This window comes from Lactuca virosa, chromosome 4 (genome assembly GCF_052849685.1).
Source record: "Lactuca virosa cultivar CGN04683 chromosome 4, Lactuca_virosa_CGN04683_v6, whole genome shotgun sequence".
NCBI lineage: Eukaryota > Viridiplantae > Streptophyta > Magnoliopsida > Asterales > Asteraceae > Lactuca > Lactuca virosa.
In genome coordinates this window covers 253,303,315-253,308,837 of record NC_136429.1, presented here as the reverse complement: position 1 = coordinate 253,308,837, position 5,523 = coordinate 253,303,315, and the positions used below count along the sequence as shown (strand labels likewise).

The 5,523-nt window shown below is 32.8% G+C and overlaps 1 long non-coding RNA gene across 1 annotated transcript; it reads left to right on the top strand.

Moving 5' to 3' along the window:
• Positions 1-239: 239 nt before the first annotated feature.
• Positions 240-4,311, top strand: LOC145108193 (uncharacterized). The gene is made up of 2 exons (XR_013708106.1): positions 240-434; positions 4,069-4,311. It is a non-coding gene; the product is annotated as an uncharacterized LOC145108193 (long non-coding RNA).
• Positions 4,312-5,523: the final 1,212 nt, after the last annotated feature.

Sequence of the window (5,523 nt, the reverse complement as noted above, 5' to 3'; positions counted from 1 at the left end):
AAAAATCACAACAACGTTGAGCAGCAAGGAGTCAAGCTAAAGACTCTCTCTAAAGAAGCACTTCCGGAAAGCAACCCGTTTTGTTTGTATTTTTCTTTCTATTCTTCCATAATTTTTTATTTTTAACTTAATTATTTTTAGTTTCTCGTTAATTAAATGCATGTATGGTCGATGTTCATTTCATAGTAGCGGTAGGCATAAAAAAATGCATTTACCTGAAAAATTAAATCCTCTTTATTCGCGACGCCAACTTGCACTTAGCGGTGTCATAGGTCTGTCATAGCAGCGCGAAAATCTGCAGATCAGGGATAAGTTAAACCCTAAATTACCTTTTCACAGTTTTTACTCCACTCTCTCGCATCGCAAGCGACTAATCGAGCATCCACTCCGAATCCTTGGATCTTTTGCATTTGTGTGTTAATTCCACTACCAAGGTACGAAATATGAACCTAAACTTTGTATTTCAAGTTGTTGAAGCTTTACGAACCAAAAAAAAAAAGCAAAAACCCTAAAACCCAAGAGGATGTGTAAAATTGATGATTTTTTCAAAATATTTTGAAATTATTGTTAACTAATAGCATTATGAGCATCCTATTGAAAAATCCATGGACTATTTTTTTATTAAAACATGAGAAAAGTTTAGCTTTAGCAAATGCATTATCGCATATGTTTGTCGAACTTCTTTGAGCGAAGGCCTGATCTTAGTTGTGCGAAGTTACGACAACATATCACCTTAATTTTTGGTTAAGGTGAGTGAAAATATATGGTCCCCAATTCATAAGTTGATTCGCGGTCATAGCAATGACAATAAATATATGGACAGTGAGTGAAAAAGTATCACATCAGGATCTCTTTTGTTTGTGGAGCATTCTTGATAGAGGGGTATTTTGCAACATTACACACCTTGTTGCTAAGTTTTTATTTGATAAAGCAAAGGGGCTCAGGCATAACAACCCAATGACAGGAGGCCAATTTATCACTAGGTTAGCCAGAGCATTCAATATTTCTACTTTGCTGGTTCTTATATCATTGGCTAGTCATGACCCAAAAGTGATAGTTGTTATCTGTTTGGAACTTAGAGAACATGTGATCAGATAACGCATAGCAACGCAAAAACGAAGCTTTAGCAGCACGAACTCTTAAGAGCATTGGGTGTGGCAACAAGGTGCAACACCAAGTTGTGCCACCTCACATGCCACATAAGCAAATGGTGATATAACACCAAGTGGGGAAATGGGCAACAAGATGCAACACCAACTTTTTGAAAATAAATATTTTTATTTTTTATTTTTTTTTACTATTTTGTTTTTTTTTTTTAATTTTTTTTTTGGCTTTCGTTTTTTTTTCTTTTTGCGTTTTTTTAATAACTAATATATTTTTTATAAAACATATAATTTTAAAAAACAAAAAAAAGACATAATATTTAAAATCTAAAATTCCAATTACAATTAAAAAAACATTATTTTAAACCTAAATTAATAACTAAAACACCATTCAAATTACTACTAAAACCACACCAATCCTAATTAACCCAAATATTTTTTCCTAATTTGTTCTTTAATCGCTTGTAGCACCGCTAGATCAGCAGGCGCTAAACCCTCCTCGTTTGTCCGAAGAATTGACAACTGATGTGTCATTAGTTCCCTCTCTTTTTGTTCCTGCTTCTCTCGTGCCTGCCTTTCTAGGAACTCCAAATGACGACGTTTCAAGTCATTTTTTTCTTTTATTAATAAATTGTGCTCGTCGAATTTCCCTCTCATTTCCGCCGCATCTTTTGCTCTCGCTTCCACCTTCTTCGCATGTCTTGCAGCGTGCCTCGCTTTGTCGCGTCCGGGCGGTCGTCGTGGTGGGGATATCTCTTGGATATCATCCGAGATCTCATCGTCATCGGCGTTTAGGTCGATGTTAGTCCGTGCGTCCGACACGTCGACCGAGCTAGAATTGCGAGACCTTTTGGATTGAACCTCCGACGATGTAGGCGTTTTATTCCACTTTGGATCCGCTCGCAACAATTCCCATGATTTTTCAAAGTCGAAAACATGACCCATTTTGACCCGATATTGTTCCTTAGCAGATTTGAACAAATCGAAGTCGTTGGTTTCGTTTTGTTGTTGCGCCTCAAGCCGGTTGTAAATACCGTTGAATTTGCTGCACCGCTTAGTTATCATACCCTATTTGCTGCTCAACATGTCATTGTTGCGATACGGATTTTTCTTTAAAATAGCGTGAAACTTGTTGAGCACCGCCCCCCAATAAGCTCCTTTTTTCATTCCATTTCCGCGAAGTTCGTTTTTTGAAGTAGCACACCAAGCCGCCGTCAAAGCGTATTCCTCCTCCGGTGTCCACCATTGTGGAACGTCTGCATTTTCTGTTTCTACCGCTATTGATTTCCCTTTTGATTTTCCTTTCCCTTTCCCTTTCTTGTTCCTACTACCTCCCGCTTCCGCTTCACCCGATTGTTGTGTCGTAGGCGATGGTTGGTTGGTTTGTTGTTGCATCGACGCTAAAGAAGGGAAAAGATTTTGTTGTAAATTTGGGTTTTGACCGCCTTGATTTTGTTGAAAGTAAGGTGAGTTGGGAAACTGTAATGGCGGTGAAGCGGGGTTGAAAGCTACGCCTTGGTATGGGATCTGTGGTGAGCCTTGAGTCGATAAAAGGTTGAAATAACCTTCATAACCGGCAAACCTGACAGGCGAGGTTGTGTTTGGTTGTGTGTTTGGGTTTGATGATGAGGAGGTGTTTTGGTTTTGCTCCATTTTTTTAGAAAGAAATAAAAATGTAGATAGAAAGAAGTGTAAGGTTTGAAATGAAATGAGTATATATATATATATATATATATATATATATATATATATATATATATATATATATATATATAGGTAAAAAGGTAATATTTTTTTTTAATTAATGTGAATTTGACCGTTTTCAAACGGTAAGTTTACAACGGCTCAATTTTTGGCCATTTCATCTCGTTTCCGTGCCCACGAGAATCGCATGACGAGAAGCAACGAGTTGGGGGGGGGGGGGGGCGGTGTTCCCCCCGTTACGACGCCGTCGCGATGCGCCACGTCACCGGCGTTACATCTCGTTTGGACCCATACCGTGTGGTCTAAAAGAATGCAACTTTATAAATACGGATATAATTTCATCTTTTAGAGGAAAGAAGTTTTCTATACAAAAAATCGTGACAAAAGAAACATCATAACGCCTCCAAAAAGGAGATCAATATTGAAGCAAGGTCTGAAAAAATCAAGTGAATAAACTTATTGTAATCATTGAGTTTTTTATTTTAATCATGTCTAGCATAGTTTTATGATTTTGAATTATGTATCTAATCTCATTATGGGCTAAAAGCATTTTACTATTATTTAGAGTAGATGAACCTCAAAATTATGTTTTGATTTCGATGATTTCAGATTAAATCAATTATTTATAATATATGAATGTTTGTTAAAAATCCTCGTGTGTCAAGTTACTACTTTCTTGTTTATTGTTGATTATATTTTGATTGATAAGTAATATTTCTTGTTACTACTTTCTTCTTTATTGTTGATTATATTTTGATTGATAAGTAATATTTCTTTGTATGCTTGAATCATATTAATTTATGAATGGTAGAATTGTATGACTAGTGTTTTAATCAAAACATAGGGTAAAAGAATAGAATCGGTAACTCTAATGTGTAAGAATATAGATAGTAATATACTATGAATGGTTAATTGAAATTATCCACAATTTCAATATATTATCAACTCTTTTATATTCGGAACTTAATATCAATTTTAGGGTGATTAATGCAAATGATCGCTATATTTAAGAATTTATTAAATTGATGAATTAGTAATCTAATAAGAAAACTAATCAACTTAGTAATAGGTAAATAACAAAGCTTAAACCATTGCACTATTAAAGAAACCAACCATGTGTTAGATTGATTTTCATGTATCATTTTAGTATATTTTCTTAATCTTTTTCATGATATATGGTGTATATTTAGTATGTATTTCATATGTTTCATTATGTCCTTAGTTTGGGACAATTATACTCGTTTAAGTTTAATTTGTGTAGATTTATGTAAGCGGGTAATGACATTTTTGATCACCACTAAAAGTCACATGGAAGGCCATGCAACCGCGATCGAAGTCTGGGAAGTATCTTTACGTCCTTAGTTTGGGACAATGATAAATGGAAGTATCTTTTTAAAAATTTGTTTTAATAATTTATTTTCTTAATGCTATAAATTTGTTTGCACGTATATTAAGAGTTAAGTTTTCTAAAACTTTAAAATTAGAAAAATATCATTCGTATTTATTTCATAGTTTAATTGATAGTAAAAATCTAAAGCTGAATAACACATCAATTAGGTATGTTGTGATAGATTAGGTATTAAAATCTGATAAAGTTTTAGTATATAAATAACAAATCTATATATATATATATATATATATATATATATATATATATATATATATATATATATATGTTGTGATAAAGTTTTATTTCATAGTTTTAGTATATATATATATATATATATATATATATATATATATATTAAAGTGGAAATTTTTTTTCTTACTGAAATTGACGGATTATAAGAATCGAGAACCGACTGGTATACGAGAACCTGTTCTGGTTCGGTTCCGGTTATCAAACCGGGTAAAGTGGGTATGGAACCGGTTGAAACGGTAATTGATGATTGGAACCGGATTCGTATATTAGACCTGGAAATACGGAAACCCGAAATTTTGGAGAATAAAATCTTGCACTAATTAATTGCATCATTACACATATTTAAGATGTGCTCTCAGTTCATAGATCAATATTTCAATAGTTGATTGTATATCTAATAGTAATAGGTCGCACATGTAATCTTGTTTTAATTAATTTATTGACTGGTTGAATGTAAATCTTTCGTTTGTGATTCTTATCACATATAGACATGTACGATAGAAATTGTAGAAATTGAGAGAATTTAAGTTTGTGATTTATAATAACTCAATTAGATAAACAAATGAATAAAAATATAAAGGTTCATTGACATGTATATATATTATATTTTCCAAATCTTTAACAATTCCTTTGCCCACAGAAATGATAAATATTTTGGCAAGTTTTCATGTTCTCAAATATATTGTTGTACTAATTTGGTTAAAGAAATAATATATTTCTATTGGAAATCATATATGTTTTCATTTAATCATATAATTTACTTTTATCTATCAAATTGGAGGTTTATAACAGTTAATCAAATATTCCACTTAACCATCGATCAAACACTAAAGAGTGATCAAGTTAACAATATATAGTCGGGTAGATTAACATATTGACCATCATCATCGAGGTCCCCTATTTGAGACACATTGGTCTGTACTTTGTGACAGCAAACTTGTTACAAATTTAGAGGTCCCCATTTGACCATTTTTTGTTTAACTAATTAAGTTGGTTTATTCTACTAATTCTAATATCAGTTTTAACCAAAATTAACACATATACACATCAATAAATGGAAATATCTACACTTTA